The following is an 18,777-nucleotide window of genomic DNA, read 5'->3' on the forward strand; positions in this document are numbered from 1 at the left end:
CCATTCCATTCCATTCCATTCCATTCCGTTCTACTCGGGTTCATTCCATTCCATTCCGTTCCGTTCCGTTCCGTTCCGTTCCTTTCCTTTCTACTTGTGTTGATTCCATTCCATTCCTTTCTATTCCATTGAATTCCATTCCATTCCATTCCATTCCATTCCATTACATGGAATTCCATTGAATTCCATCGAATTCCATTCCATTGAATTCCATTCCATTCCATTCCATTCCATTCCATTCCATTCCATGGAATTCCATTCCATTCCATTCCATTCCATTCCATGGAATTCCATTCCATTGAATTCCATTCCATTCCATTCCATTCGATTCCATTTCATTCCATTGAATTCCATTCCATTCCATTCCATTCCATTCCATTCCATTCCATTCCATTCCATTGAATTCCATTGAATTCCATTCCATTGAATTCCATTCCATTCCATTGAATGGAATGGAATGGAATGGAATGGAATGGAATGGAATGGAATCGCAACGAATCGAATGGAATCGAATGGAATCGAATGGAATGGAATGGAATGGAATGGAATGGAATCAACCCGAGTAGAATGGAATGGAACGGAACGGAACGGAATGGAACGGAACGGAACGGAATGGAATGGAATGGAATTCAACGGAATGGAATGGAATGGAATGGAATGGAATCAACCCGAGTAGAATGGAATGGATCGGAATGGATTGGAATGGAATGGAATGGAATGGAACGGAATCGAATCGAATCGAATGGAATGGAATGGAATGGAATGGAATGGAATGGAATGGAATGGAATGGAATGGAATGGAATGGAATGGAATCAACCCGAGTAGAACGGAATGGATTGGAATGGAATGGAATGGAATGGAATTAAATGGAATAGAATGGAATGGAAAGGAATGGAGTGGAATGGAATGGATTGGAATTCAATGGAATAGAATGGAATGGAATGGAATGGAATGGAATGGAATGGAATGGAATCGAATCGAATGGAATCGAACGGAATCAAATGGAATGGAGTGGAATAGAATGGAATCAACCCGATTATAATGGAATGGAATGGAATGGAACGGAATGGAACGAACCCGAGTAGAACGGAACTGAACGGAACGGAACGGAACGGAACGGAACGGAGTGAAATGGAATGGAATGGAATCGAATGGAACCGAATGGAATGGAATGGAATGGAATGGAATGGAATGGAATGGAATGGAATGGAATCAACCCTAGTAGAATGGAATGGAATCGAATGGAATGGAATGGAATGGAATGGAATGGAATCAACCCGAGTAGAATGGAATGGATTGTAATGGAATGGAATGGAATGGAATGGAATGGAATGGAATCGAATGGAATGGAAAGGAATGGAATGGAATGGAATGGAATCAACCAGAGTGGAGTGGAGTTAAGTGGAGTGGAGTGGAGTGGAGTGGAGTGGAATGGAATGGAATGGAATGGAATGGAATGGAATGGAATGGAATGGAATAGAATGGAATCAACCCGAGTAGAACGGAATGGAATGGAATGGAATGGAATGGAACGGAATGGAAGAGAACGGAATGGAAAGGAACGGAACAGAACGGAATGGAGTTTAATGAACCCGAGTAGAACGGAATGGAATGGAATGGAATGGAATGGAATGGAATGGAATGGAATCGAATCGAATGGAATCGAATGGAATGGAAAGGAATGGAATGGAATGGAATGGAATGGAATGGAATGGAATCATCCCGAGAAGAACGGAATGGAATGGAATGGAGTGGAATGGAATGGAATTGAATGGAATGGAATGGAATAAACCCGTGTAGAATGGAATGGATTGGAATGGAATGGAATGGAATGGAATGGAATGGAATGGAATGGAATGGAATGGAGTGGAATAGAATGGAATCAACCCGAGTAGAACGGAATGGAATGGAATGGAACGGAATGGAACGAACCCGATCCATTCCATTGAATTCCATTCCATTCCATTCCATTCCTTTGAATTCCGTTCCATTCCATTCCATTCCATTCCATTCCATTGAATTCCGTTCCATTCCATTGAATTCCATTCCATTCCGTTCCATTCCATTGAATTCCGTTCCGTTCCGTTCCGTTCCGTTCCGTTCCGTTCCATTCCGTTCCATTCCGTTCTACTGGGGTTGCTTCCATTTTATTCCATTCCATTCCACTCGATTCCATTCCATTCCATTCCATTCCATTCCATTCCATTCCATTCCGTTCTACTCGGGTTCATTCCATTCCATTCCTTTCCGTTCCGTTCCGTTCCGTTCTACTCGGGTTGATTCCATTCTATTCCATTCCATTCCATTCGATTCCATTCGATTCAATTCGATTCCATTCCAATCCATTCCATTCCATTCCATTGAACTCCATTCCATTCCATTCCGTTCCATTCCATTCCATTACGTTCCGTTCCATTCCGTTCCATTCCATTGAATTCCGATCCATTGCATTGAATTCCGTTCCATTCCATTCCATTCCTTTCCGTTCCATTCCGTTCCGTTCCGTTCCGTTCTACTCGGGTTGATTCCATTCTATTCCATTCCATTCCATTCGATTCCAATCTATTCCATTCGATTCCATTCGATTCAATTCGATTCCATTCCATTCCATTCCATTCCATTCCATTCCATTGAATTCCGTTCCATTCCATTCCATTGCATTCCATTCCATTCCATTCCATTTTAATTCCATTCCATTCCATTCCATTCCATTCCATTCCATTCCATTCCATTCCATTCCATTCCATTCTACTCGGGTTGATTCCATTCTATTCCATTCCATTCCATTCGATTCCATTCGATTCCATTCGATTCCATTCGATTCCATTCCATTCCATTCCATTCCATTGAATTCCATTCCATTCCATTGAATTCCATTCCATTCCATTCCATTCCATTGAATTCCGTTCCATTCCATTCCATTCCATTCCATTCCATTCCATTGAATTCCATTCCATTGAATTCCATTCCATTCCATTCCATTCCATTGAATTCCATTCCATTCCGTTCCGTTCCGTTCCTTTCCGTTCCGTTTCGTTCCGTTCCGTTCCGTTCCTTTCCTTTCCATTCCATTCCATTCCATTGAATTCCGTTCCATTCCATTGAATTCCATTCCATTCCGTTCCATTCCATTGAATTCTGTTCCGTTCCGTTCCGTTCCGTTCCGTTCCATTCCGTTCCATTCCGTTCCTTTCCGTTCTACTCGGATTGATTCCATTCCATTCCATTCCATTCCATTCGATTCCATTCGATTCCATTCGAATCCATTCGATTCCATTCGATTCCATTCGATTCCATTCCATTCCATTGAATTCCATTCCATTCCATTCCATTCCATTGAATTCCGTTCCATTCCATTCAATTCCATTCCATTCCATTCCTTTCCATTCCGTTCCGTTCCGTTCCGTTCCGTTCCGTTCTACTCGGGTTGATTCCATTCTATTCCATTCCATTCCATTCGATTCCAATCTATTCCATTCGATTCCATTCGATTCAATTCGATTCCATTCCATTCCATTCCATTCCATTCCATTCCATTGAATTCCATTCCATTCCATTCCGTTCCATTCCATTCCATTCCATTCCATTCCATTCCATTCTATTCCATTCCATTACGTTCCGTTCCATTCCGTTCCATTCCGTTCCTTTCCATTGAATTCCGATCCATTGCATTGAATTCCGTTCCATTCCATTCCATTCCTTTCCGTTCCATTCCGTTCCGTTCCATTCCGTTCTACTCGGATTGATTCCATTCTAATCCATTCCATTCCATTCGATTCCATTCGATTCCATTCGATTGCATTCGATTCCATTCCATTCCATTCCATTCCATTCCATTCCGTTCCATTGAATTCCGTTCCATTCCATTCCATTCCATTCCATTCCATTCCATTCCATTGAATTCCATTCCATTGAATTCCATTCCATTCCATTCCATTCCATTGAATTCCATTCCATTCCGTTCCGTTCCGTTCCGTTCCGTTCCGTTCTGTTCCGTTCCGTTTCGTTCCGTTCCGTTCCGTTCCGTTCCATTCCATTCCATTCCATTCCATTGAATTCCGTTCCATTCCATTGAATTCCATTCCATTCCGTTCCATTCCATTGAATTCTGTTCCGTTCCGTTCCGTTCCGTTCCGTTCCATTCCGTTCCATTCTGTTCCTTTCCGTTCTACTCGGATTGATTCCATTCTATTCCATTCCATTCCATTCGATTCCATTCGATTCCATTCGAATCCATTCGATTCCATTCGATTCCATTCGATTCCATTCCACTCCATTGAATTCCATTCCATTCCATTCCATTCCATTGAATTCCGTTCCATTCCATTCAATTCCATTCCATTCCATTCCTTTCCGTTCCGTTCCGTTCCGTTCCGTTCCGTTATACAAGGGTTGATTCCATTCTATTCCATTCCATTCCATTCGATTCCATTCTATTCCATTCGATTCCATTCGATTCAATTCGATTCCATTCCATTCCATTCCATTCCATTCCATTCCATTCCATTCCATTGAATTCCATTCCATTCCATTCCGTTCCATTCCATTCCGTTCCATTCCATTCCGTTCCATTCCATTCCATTCCATTCCATTCCCTTCCATTCCGTTCCATTCCGTTCCTTTCCATTGAATTCCGATCCATTGCATTGAATTCCGTTCCATTCCATTCCATTCCTTTCCATTCCGTTCCGTTCCGTTCCGTACCGTTCTACTCGGATTGATTCCATTCTATTCCATTCCATTCCATTCGATTCCATTCGATTCCATTCGATTCCATTCGACTCCATTCCATTCCATTCCATTCCATTCCATTCCATTCCATTGAACTCCATTCCATTCCATTCCATTCCATTCCATTCCATTCCATTCCATTGAATTCCATTCCATTCCATTCCATTCCTTTGAATTCTGTTCCATTCCATTCCATTCCATTCCATTCCGTTCTACTCGGGTTGATTCCATTCTATTCCATTCCGTTCCGTTCCGTTCCGTTCCGTTCCATTCCATTCCACTCGGGTTGATTCCATTCTATTCCATTGCATTCCATTCGATTCCATTCGATTCCATTCGATTCCATTCGATTCCATTCGATTCCATTCCATTCCATTCCATTCCATTGAATTCCATTCCATTCCATTCCATTCCATTGAATTCCGTTCCATTCCATTCAATTCCATTCCATTCCATTCCATTCCATTCCATTTGAATTCCATTCCATTCCATTCCATTCAATTCCATTCCATTCCATTCCATTCCATTCCATTCCATTCCATTCCATTCTACTCGGGTTGATTCCATTCTATTCCATTCCATTCCATTCGATTCCATTCGATTCCATTCGATTCCATTCGATTCCATTCCATTCCATTCCATTCCATTCCATTCCATTCCATTCCATTCCATTCCATTCCATTCCATTGAATTCCATTCCATTCCATTGAATTCCATTCCATTCCATTCCATTCCATTGAATTCCGTTCCGTTCCATTCCTTTCCATTCCATTCCATTCCATTCCATTGAATTCCATTCCATTCCATTGAATTCCATTCCATTCCATTCCATTCCATTGAATTCCGTTCCGTTCCATTCCTTTCCATTCCATTCCATTCCATTGTATTCCATTACATTGAATTCCATTCCATTCCATTCCATTCCATTGTATTCCATTACATTGAATTCCATTCCATTCCATTCCATTCCATTGAATTCCATTCCATTCCATTGAATTACATTCCATTCCATTCCATTCGATTCCATTCCATTCCATGGAATTCCATTCCTTTCCATTCCATTCCATTCCATTGAATTCCATTGAATTCCATTCCATTCCATTGAATTCCATTCCTTTCCATTCCATTCCATTGAATTCCGTTCAATTCCATTCCATTCCATTCCATTCCATTCCATTCCATTCCATTCGAATTCCATTCCATTCCTTTCCATTCCATTAAATTCCATTCCATTCCATTCTACTCGTGTTGATTCCATTCTATTCCATTCCATTCCATTCGATTCAATTCGATTCCTTTCGATTCCATTCCATTCCATTCCATTCCATTCCATTCCATTGAATTCCATTCCATTCCATTCCATTCCATTGAATTCCATTCCATTCCATTCCATCGAATTCCATTCCATTCCATTGAATTCCATTCCATCCATTCCATTCCATTCCATTCCATTCCATTGAATTCCGTTCCATTCCATTCCATTGCATTCCATTCCATTCCATTCCATTTGAATTCCATTCCATTCCATTCCATTCCATTCCATTCCATTCCATTCTACTCGGGTTGATTCCATTCTATTCCATTCCATTCCATTCCATTCCATTCCATTCCATTCCATTCCATTCCTTTCCATTCCATTCCATTCCATTCCATGGAATTCCATTCCATTCCATTGAATTCCATTCCATTCCATTCCATTCCATTCCATTCCGTTCCATTCCATTCCATTCCTTTCCATTCCATTCCTTTCCGTTCAATTCCGTTCCGTTCCATTCCGTTCTACTCGGATTGATTCCATTCTATTCCATTCCATTCCATTCGATTCCATTTGATTCCATTCGATTCCATTCGATTCCATTCCATTCCATTCCATTCCATTCCATTCCATTCCATTCCATGGAACTCCATTCCATTCCATTCCATTCCATTCCATTCCATTCCATTCCATTGAATTCCATTCCATTGCATTCCATTCCATTGAATTCTGTTCCATTCAATTCCATTCCATTCCATTCCGTTCTACTCGGGTTGATTCCATGCTATTCCATTCCGTTCCATTCCGTTCCGTTCCGTTCCGTTCCGTTCCGTTCCATTCCACTCGGGTTGATTCCATTCTATTCCATTCCATTCCATTCCATTCCATTCCATTCCATTCCATTCGATTCCATTCGATTCCATTCGATTCCATTCGATTCCATTCGATTCCATTCCATTCCATTGAATTCCATTCCATTCCATTCCATTCCATTGAATTCCGTTCCATTCCATTCCATTGCATTCAATTCCATTCCATTCCATTTGAATTCCATTCCATTCCATTCCATTCCATTCCATTCCATTCCATTCCATTCTACTCGGGTTGATTCCATTCTATTCCATTCCATTCCATTCGATTCCATTCGATTCCATTCGATTCCATTCGATTCCATTCCATTCCATTCCATTCCATTCCATTCCATTCCATTCCATTGAATTCCATTCCATTCCATTGAATTCCATTCCATTCCATTCCATTCCATTGAATTCCGTTCCATTCCATTCCATTCCATTCCATTCCATTCCATTGAATTCCATTCCATTGAATTCCATTCCATTCCATTCCATTGAATTCCATTCCATTCCATTCCATTCGATTCCATTTCATTCCATTGAATTCCATTCCATTCCATTCCATTCCATTCCATTCCATTCCATTGAATTCCATTGAATTCCATTCCATTGAATTCCATTCCATTCCATTGAATTCCATTCCATTTCATTCCATTCCATCCCGTTCCATTCCATTCCGTCCCATTCCATTCCATTCCTTTCCATTCCATTCCATTCCGTTCCATTCCATTGAATTCCGTTCCATTGCATTGAATTCCGTTCCATTCCATTCCATTCCTTTCCGTTCCGTTCCGTTCCGTTCCGTTCCGTTCCGTTCTACTCGGGTTGATTCCATTCTATTCCATTCCATTCCATTCGATTCCATTGTATTCCATTCGATTCCATTCGATTCAATTCGATTCCATTCCATTCCATTCCATTCCATTCCATTCCATTCCATTGAATTCCATTCCATTCCATTCCGTTCCATTCCATTCCGTTCCATTCCATTCCATTCCATTCCATTCCATTCCATTACGTTCCTTTCCATTCCGTTCCATTCCGTTCCATTCCATTGAATTCCGATCCATTGCATTGAATTCCGTTCCATTCCATTCCATTCCTTTCCGTTCCATTCCGTTCCGTTCCGTTCCGTTCTACTCGGATTGATTCCATTCTATTCCATTCCATTCCATTCGATTCCATTCGATTCCATTCGATTCCATTCGATTCCATTCCATTCCATTCCATTCCATTGAATTCCGTTCCATTCCATTCCATTCCATTCCATTCCATTCCATTGAATTCCATTGAATTCCATTCCATTGAATTCCATTCCATTCCATTCCATTCCGTTCCATTCCATTCCGTTCCATTCCATTCCATTCCATTCCATTCCATTCTGCTCCGTTCCATTCCGTTCCATTCCGTTCCAGTCCATTGAATTCCGTTCCATTGCATTGAATTCCGTTCCATTCCATTCCATTCCTTTCCGTTCCGTTCCGTTCCGTTCCGTTCCGTTCCGTTCTACTCGGGTTGATTCCATTCTATTCCATTCCATTCCATTCCATTCCATTCTATTCCATTCGATTCCATTCGATTCAATTCGATTCGATTCCATTCCATTCCATTCCATTCCATTCCATTCCATAGAATTCCATTCCATTCCATTGAATTCAATTCCATTCCATTCCATTCCATTCCATTGAATTCCATTCCATTCCATTGAATTCCATTCCATTCCATTCCATTCGATTCCATTCCATTCCATGTAATTCCATTCCATTCGATTCCATTCCATTCCATGGAATTCCATTTCATTCCATTCCATTCCGTTCCATTCCATTCCATCGAATTCCATTCCATTCCATTCCATTCCATTCCATTCCATTCTACTCGGGTTCATTCCATTCTATTACATTCCATTCCATTCGATTCCATTCGATTCCATTCGATTCCATTCGATTCCATTCCATTCCATTCCATTCAATTGAATTCCATTCCATTCCATTCCATTCCATTCCATTCCATTCCATTCCATTGAATTCCATTCCATTACATTGAATTCCATTCCATTCCATTCCATTCCATTGAATTCCGTTCCATTCCATTCCTTTCCATTCCATTCCATTCCATTGAATTCCATTACATTGAATTCCATTCCATTCCATTCCATTCCATTCCATTCCATTGAATTCCATGCCTTTCCATTGAATTCCATTCCATTCCATTCCATTCGATTCCATTCCATTCCATGGAATTCCATTCCTTTCCGTTCCATTCCATTCCATTCCATTCCATTCCATTCCATTGAATTCCATTGAATTCCATTCCATTCCATTGAATTCCATTCCTTTCCATTCCATTCCATTGAATTCCGTTCAATTCCATTCCATTCCATTCCATTCCATTCCATTCCATTCGAATTCCATTCCATTCCATTCCATTCCATTCCATTCTATTCCATTCCATTCTACTCGGGTTGATTCCATTCTATTCCATTCCATTCCATTCGATTCCATTCTATTCCATTCGATTCCATTCGATTCAATTAGATTCCATTCCATTCCATTCCATTCCATTCCATTGAATTCCGTTCCATTCCATTGAATTCCATTCCATTCCGTTCCATTCCATTGAATTCCGCTCCGTTCCGTTCCGTTCCGTTCCGTTCCATTCCGTACCATTCCGTTCCATTCCGTTCTACTCGGGTTGATTCCATTCTATTCCATTCCATTCCATTCGATTCCATTCCATTCCATTCCATTCCATTCCATGCCGTTCTACTCGGGTTCATTCCATTCCATTCCGTTCCGTTCAGTTCCGTTCCGTTCCTTTCCTTTCTACTTGTGTTGATTCCATTCCATTCCTTTCTATTCCATTGAATTCCATTCCTTTCCATTCCATTCCATTCCATTACATGGAATTCCATTCCATTCCATTGAATTCCATTCCATTTCTTTCCATTCCATTCCGTTCCATTCCATTCCGTCCCATTCCATTCCATTCCTTTCCATTCCATTCCATTCCGTTCCATTCCATTGAATTCCGTTCCATTGCATTGAATTCCGTTCCATTCCATTGAATTCCGTTCCATTGCATTGAATTCCGTTCCATTCCATTCCATTCCTTTCCGTTCCGTTCCGTTCCGTTCCGTTCCGTTCCGTTCTACACGGGTTGATTCCATTCTATTCCATTCCATTCCATTCGATTCCATTCTATTCCATTCGATTCCATTCGATTCAATTCGATTCCATTCCATTCCATTCCATTCCATTCCATTCCATTCCATTCCATTGAATTCCATTCCATTCCATTCCGTTCCATTCCATTCCGTTCCATTCCATTCCATTCCATTCCATTACGTTCCGTTCCATTCCGTTCCATTCCGTTCCATTCCATTGAATTCCGATCCATTGCATTGAATTCCGTTCCATTCCATTCCATTCCTTTCCGTTCCGTTCCGTTCCGTTCCGTTCCGTTCCGTTCTACTCGGATTGATTCCATTCTATTCCATTCCATTCCATTCGATTCCATTCGATTCCATTCGATTCCATTCGATTCCATTCCATTCCATTCCATTCCATTGAATTCCATTCCATTCCATTCCATTCCATTCCATTCCATTGAATTCCATTGAATTCCATTCCATTGAATTCCATTCCATTCCATTCCATTCCGTTCCATTCCATTCCGTTCCATTCCATTCCATTCCATTCCATTCCATTCCGCTCCGTTCCATTCCGTTCCATTCCGTTCCATTCCATTGAATTCCGTTCCATTGCATTGAATTCCGTTCCATTCCATTCCATTCCTTTCCGTTCCGTTCCGTTCCGTTCCGTTCCGTTCCGTTCTACTCGGGTTGATTCCATTCTATTCCATTCCATTGAATTCCATTCCATTCCATTCCATTCGATTCCATTCCATTCCATGTAATTCCATTCCATTCGATTCCATTCCATTCCATGGAATTCCATTTCATTCCATTCCATTCCGTTCCATTCCATTCCATCGAATTCCATTCCATTCCATTCCATTCCATTCCATTCCATTCCATTCCATTCTACTCGGGTTGATTCCATTCTATTACATTCCATTCCATTCGATTCCATTCGATTCCATTCGATTCCATTCGATTCCATTCCATTCCATTCCATTCAATTGAATTCCATTCAATTCCATTCCATTCCATTCCATTCCATTCCATTCCATTGAATTCCATTCCATTACATGGAATTCCATTCCATTCCATTCCATTCCATTGAATTCCGTTCCATTCCATTCCTTTCCATTCCATTCCATTCCATTGAATTCCATTACATTGAATTCCATTCCATTCCATTCCATTCCATTCCATTCCATTGAATTCCATTCCATTCCATTGAATTCCATTCCATTCCATTCCATTCGATTCCATTCCATTCCATGGAATTCCATTCCTTTCCATTCCATTCCATTCCATTCCATTCCATTCCATTCCATTGAATTCCATTGAATTCCATTCCATTCCATTGAATTCCATTCCTTTCCATTCCATTCCATTGAATTCCGTTCAATTCCATTCCATTCCATTCCATTCCATTCCATTCCATTCGAATTCCATTCCATTCCATTCCATTCCATTCCATTCCATTCCATTCCATTCTACTCGGGTTGATTCCATTCTATTCCATTCCATTCCATTCCATTCCATTCCATTCCATTCCTTTCGATTCCATTCCATTCCATTCCATTCCATTCCATTGAATTCCATTCCATTCCATTCCATTCCATTCCATTGAATTCCATTCCATTCCATTCCATCGAATTCCATTCCATTCCATTGAATTCCATTCCATTCCATTCCATTCCATTCCATTCCATTCCATTCCATTCCATTCCATCGAATTCCATTCCATTCCATTCCATTCCATTCCATTCCATTCGATTCCATTCGATTCCATTCGATTCCATTCCATTCCATTCCATTCCATTGAATTCCGTTCCATTCCATTCCATTCCATTCCATTCCCTTCCATTGAATTCCATTACATTGAATTCCATTCCATTCCATTCCATTCCATGGAATTCCATTCCATTCCGTTCCGTTCCGTTCCGTTCCGTTCCGTACCGTTCCATTCCATTCCATTCCATTCCATTGAATTCCGTTCCATTCCATTGAATTCCATTCCATTCCGTTCCATTCCATTGAATTCCGTTCCGTTCCGTTCCGTTCCGTTCCGTTCCGTTCCATTCCGTTCCATTCCATTCCATTCCGTTCTACTCGGGTTCATTCCATTCCATTCCTTTCCGTTCCGTTCCGTTCCGTACCATTCCGTTCCGTTCTACTCGGGTTGATTCCATTCTATTCCATTCCATTCCATTCGATTCCATTCTATTCCATTCGATTCCATTCTATTCAATTCGATTCCATTCCATTCCAATCCATTCCATTACATTCCATTGAATTCCATTCCATTCCATTCCGTTCCATTCCATTCCGTTCCATTCCATTCCATTCCATTCCATTCCATTCCATTACGTTCCGTTCCATTCCGTTCCATTCCATTGAATTCCGATCCATTGCATTGAATTCCGTTCCATTCCATTCCATTCCATTCCATTCCATTCCATTGAATTCCATTCCATTGAATTCCATTCCATTCCATTCCATTCCACTGAATTCCATTCCATTCCGTTCCGTTCCGTTCCGTTCCGTTCCGTTCCGTTCCATTCCATTCCATTCCATTCCATTGAATTCCGTTCCATTCCATTGAATTCCATTCCATTCCGTTCCATTCCATTGAATTCCGTTCCGTTCCGTTCCGTTCCGTTCCGTTCCATTCCGTTCCATTCCGTTCCATTCCGTTCTACTCGGGTTGATTCCATTCTATTCCATTCCATTCCATTCGATTCCATTCCATTCCATTCCATTCCATTCCATTCCATTCCATTCCTTTCTACTCGGGTTCATTCCATTGCATTCCGTTCCGTTCCGTTCCGTTCCGTTCCGTTCCATTCCTTTCTACTTGTGTTGATTCCATTCCATTCCATTCTATTCCATTGAATTCCATTCCATTCCATTCCATTCCATTCCATTCCATTACATGGAATTCCATTGAATTCCATTGAATTCCATTCCATTGAATTCCATTGAATTCCATTCCATTCCATTCCATGGAATTAAATTCCATTCCATTCCATTCCTTGGAATTCCGTTCCATTCCATTCCATTCCATTCCATTGAATTCCATTCCATTCCATTCAATTGAATTCCATTCCATTCCATTCCATTCGATTCCATTCCATTCCATTGAATTCCATTCCGTTCCATTCCATTCCATTGAATTCCATTCGATTCCATTCTATTCCATTCGATTCCATTCGATTCAATTCGATTCCATTCCATTCCATTCCATTCCATTCCATTCCATTCCATTGAATTCCATTCCATTCCATTCCGTTCCATTCCATTCCGTTCCATTCCATTCCATTCCATTCCATTACGTTCCGTTCCATTCCGTTCCATTCCGTTCCATTCCATTGAATTCCGATCCGTTGCATTGAATTCCTTTCCATTCCATTCCATTCCATTCCATTCCATTCCATTCCATTCCATTGAATTCCATTCCATTCCATTGAATTCCATTCCATTCCGTTCCATTCCATTGAATTCCGTTCCGTTCCGTTCCGTTCCGTTCCGTTCCGTTCCGTTCCATTCCGTTCCATTCCATTCCATTCCTTTCTACTCGGGTTCATTCCATTCCATTCCTTTCCGTTCCGTTCCGTTCCGTTCCGTTCCGTTGCGTTCCGTTCCGTTCTACTCGGGTTGATTCCATTCTATTCCATTCCATTCCATTCGATTCCATTCTATTCCATTCGATTCCATTCTATTCAATTCGATTCCATTCCATTCCATTCCATTCCATTCCATTCCATTCCATTGAATTCCATTCCATTCCATTCCGTTCCATTCCATTCCGTTCCATTCCATTCCATTCCATTCCATTCCATTCCATTACGTTCCGTTCCATTCCGTTCCATTCCATTGAATTCCGATCCATTGCATTGAATTCCGTTCCATTCCATTCCACTCCTTTCCGTTCCGTTCCGTTCCGTTCCGTTCCGTTCTACTCGGGTTGATTCCATTCTATTCCATTCCATTCCATTCGATTCCAATCTATTCCATTCGATTCCATTCGATTCAATTCGATTCCATTCCATTCCATTCCATTCCATTCCATTCCATTGAATTCCATTCCATTCCATTCCGTTCCATTCCATTCCGTTCCATTCCATTCCATTCCATTCCATTCCATTCCTTTCCGTTACGTTCCGTTCCGTTCCATTCCGTTCTACTCGGATTGATTCCATTCTATTCCATTCCATTCCATTCGATTCCATTCGATTCCATTCGATTCCATTCGATTCCATTCCATTCCATTCCATTCCATTGAACTCCATTCCATTCCATTCCATTCCATTCCATTCCATTCCATTGAACTCCATTCCATTCCATTCCATTCCATTCCATTCCATTCCATTCCATTCCATTCCATTGAATTCCATTCCATTCCATTCCATTCCATTGAATTCCGTTCCATTCCATTCCTTTCCATTCCATTCCATTCCATTGAATTCCATTACATTGAATTCCATTCCATTTCATTCCATTCCATTCCATTCCATTCCATTGAATTCCATTCCATTCCATAGAATTCCATTCCATTCCATTCCATTCGATTCCATTCCATTCCATGGAATTCCATTCCTTTCCATTCCATTCCATTCCATTCCATTCCATTGAATTCCATTGAATTCCATTCCATTCCATTGAATTCCATTCTTTTTCATTCCATTCCATTGAATTCCATTGAATTCCATTCCATAGAATACGATTCCATTCCATTCCATTCCATTCCTTGGAATTCCATTCCATTCCATTCCATTCCATTCCATTGAATTCCATTCCATTCCATTCCATTGAATTCCATTCCATTCCATTCCATTCAATTCCATTTCATTCCATTGAATTCCATTCCATTCCATTCCATTGAATTCCATTGAATTCCATTCCATTGAATTCCATTCCACTCCATTGAATTCCATTCCATTTCATTCCATTCCATTCCGTTCCATTCCATTCCGTTCCATTCCATTCCATTCCTTTCCATTCCATTCCATTCCGTTCCATTCCATTGAATTCCGTTCCATTGCATTGAATTCCGTTCCATTCCATTCCATTCCTTTCCGTTCCGTTCCGTTCCGTTCCGTTCCGTTCCGTTCTACTCGGGTTGATTCCATTCTATTCCATTCCATTCCATGCGATTCCATTCTATTCCATTCGATTCCATTCGATTCAATTCGATTCCATTCGATTCCATTCCATTCCATTCCATTCCATTCCATTCCATTGAATTCCATTCCATTCCATTCCGTTCCATTCCATTCCGTTCCATTCCATTCCATTCCATTCCATTCCATTCCGTTCCATTCCATTCCATTCCTTTCCATTCCATTCCTTTCCGTTCCATTCCGTTCCGTTCCATTCCGTTCTACTCGGATTGATTCCATTCTATTCCATTCCATTCCATTCGATTCCATTCGATACCATTCGATTCCATTCGATTCCATTCCATTCCATTCCATTCCATTCCATTCCATTCCATTCCATTGAACTCCATTCCATTCCATTCCATTCCATTCCATTCCATTCCATTCCATTCCATTGAATTCCATTCCATTCCATTCCATTCCATTGAATTCTGTTCCATTCAATTCCATTCCATTCCATTCCGTTCTACTCGGGTTGATTCCATGCTATTCCATTCCGTTCCATTCCGTTCCGTTCCGTTCCGTTCCGTTCCGTTCCATTCCACTCGGGTTGATTCCATTCTATTCCATTCCATTCCATTCCATTCCATTCGATTCCATTCGATTCCATTCGATTCCATTCGATTCCATTCGATTCCATTCCATTCCATTGAATTCCATTCCATTCCATTCCATTCCATTGAATTCCGTTCCATTCCATTCCATTGCATTCCATTCCATTCCATTCCATTTGAATTCCATTCCATTCCATTCCATTCCATTCCATTCCATTCCATTCCATTCCATTCTACTCGGGTTGATTCCATTCTATTCCATTACATTCCATTCGATTCCATTCGATTCCATTCGATTCCATTCGATTCCATTCCATTCCATTCCATTCCATTCCATTCCATTCCATTCCATTCCATTCCATTGAATTCCATTCCATTGAATTCCATTCCATTCCATTCCATTCCATTGAATTCCATTCCATTCCGTTCCGTTCCGTTCCGTTTCGTTCCGTTCCGTTCCGTTCCGTTCCATTCCATTCCATTCCATTCCATTGAATTCCGTTCCATTCCATTGAATTCCATTCCATTCCGTTCCATTCCATTGAATTCTGTTCCGTTCCGTTCCGTTCCGTTCCGTTCCATTCCGTTCCATTCCGTTCCTTTCCGTTCTACTCGGGTTGATTCCAATCTATTCCATTCCATTCCATTCGATTCCATTCGATTCCATTCGAATCCATTCGATTCCATTCGATTCCATTCGATTCCATTCCATTCCATTGAATTCCATTCCATTCCATTCCATTCCATTGAATTCCGTTCCATTCCATTCAATTCCATTCCATTCCATTCCTTTCCGTTCCGTTCCGTTCCGTTCCGTTCCGTTCCGTTCTACTCGGGTTGATTCCATTCTATTCCATTCCATTCCATTCGATTCCATTCTATTCCATTCGATTCCATTCGATTCAATTAGATTCCATTCCATTCCATTCCATTCCATTCCATTCCATTGAATTCCGTTCCATTCCATTGAATTCCATTCCATTCCGTTCCATTCCATTGAATTCCGCTCCGTTCCATTCCGTTCCGTTCCGTTCCATTCCGTACCATTCCATTCCATTCCGTTCTACTCGGGTTGATTCCATTCTATTCCATTCCATTCCATTTGATTCCATTCCATTCCATTCCATTCCATTCCATTCCATTCCGTTCTACTCGGGTTCATTCCATTCCATTCCGTTCCGTTCCGTTCCGTTCCGTTCCTTTCCTTTCTACTTGTGTTGATTCCATTCCATTCCTTTCTATTCCATTGAATTCCATTCCATTCCATTCCATTCCATTCCATTACATGGAATTCCATTGAATTCCATCGAATTCCATTCCATTGAATTCCATTCCATTCCATTCCATTCCATTCCATTCCATGGAATTCCATTCCATTCCATTCCATTCCATTCCATTGAATTCCATTCCATTGAATTCCATTCCATTCCATTCCATTCGATTCCATTTCATTACATTGAATTCCATTCCATTCCATTCCATTCCATTCCATTCCATTCCATTCCATTGAATTCCATTGAATTCCATTCCATTGAATTCCATTCCATTCCTTTGAATGGAATGGAATGGAATGGAATGGAATGGAATGGAATGGAATCGCAACGAATCGAATGGAATCGAATGGAATCGAATGGAATGGAATGGAATGGAATGGAATGGAATCAACCCGAGTAGAATGGAATGGAATGGAACGGAACGGAATGGAACGGAACGGAACGGAATGGAATGGAATGGAATTCAACGGAATGGAATGGAATGGAATGGAATGGAATCAACCCGAGTAGAATGGAATGGATCGGAATGGATTGGAATGGAATGGAATGGAATGGAACGGAATCGAATCGAATGGAATCGAATGGAATGGAATGGAATGGAATGGAATGGAATGGAATGGAATGGAATGGAATGGAATGGAATCAACCCGAGTAGAACGGAATGGATTGGAATGGAATGGAATGGAATGGAATTAAAAGGAATAGAATGGAATGGAAAGGAATGGAGTGGAATGGAATGGATTGGAATTCAATGGAATAGAATGGAATGGAATGGAATGGAATGGAATGGAATGGAATGGAATGGAATGGAATCGAATCGAATGGAATCGAACGGAATCAAATGGAATGGAGTGGAATAGAATGGAATCAACCCGATTATAATGGAATGGAATGGAATGGAACGGAATGGAACGAACCCGAGTAGAACGGAACTGAACGGAACGGAACGGAACGGAACGGAACGGAACGGAGTGAAATGGAATGGAATGGAATCGAATGGAACCGAATGGAATGGAATGGAATGGAATGGAATGGAATGGAATGGAATGGAATGGAATGGAATCAACCCTAGTAGAATGGAATGGAATCGAATGGAATGGAATGGAATGGAATGGAATGGAATCAACCCGAGTAGAATGGAATGGATTGGAATGGAATGGAATGGAATGGAATGGAATGGAATGGAATCGAATGGAATGGAAAGGAATGGAATGGAATGGAATGGAATCAACCAGAGTGGAGTGGAGTTAAGTGGAGTGGAGTGGAGTGGAGTGGAGTGGAATGGAATGGAATGGAATGGAATGGAATGGAATGGAATGGAATGGAATGGAATGGAATAGAATGGAATCAACCCGAGTAGAACGGAATGGAATGGAATGGAATGGAATGGAACGGAATGGAACAGAACGGAATGGAAAGGAACGGAACAGAACGGAATGGAGTTTAATGAACCCGAGTAGAACGGAATGGAATGGAATGGAATGGAATGGAATGGAATGGAATGGAATCGAATCGAATGGAATCGAATGGAATGGAAAGGAATGGAATGGAATGGAATGGAATGGAATGGAATCATCCCGAGAAGAACGGAATGGAATGGAATGGAGTGGAATGGAATGGAATTGAATGGAATGGAATGGAATAAACCCGTGTAGAATGGAATGGATTGGAATGGAATGGAATGGAATGGAATGGAATGGAATGGAATGGAATGGAATGGAGTGGAATAGAATGGAATCAACCCGAGTAGAACGGAATGGAATGGAATGGAACGGAATGGAACGAACCCGATCCATTCCATTGAATTCCATTCCAT

This window comes from Gorilla gorilla, chromosome 18 (assembly GCF_029281585.2).
Source record: "Gorilla gorilla gorilla isolate KB3781 chromosome 18, NHGRI_mGorGor1-v2.1_pri, whole genome shotgun sequence".
In the NCBI taxonomy this organism is placed as follows: domain Eukaryota; kingdom Metazoa; phylum Chordata; class Mammalia; order Primates; family Hominidae; genus Gorilla; species Gorilla gorilla.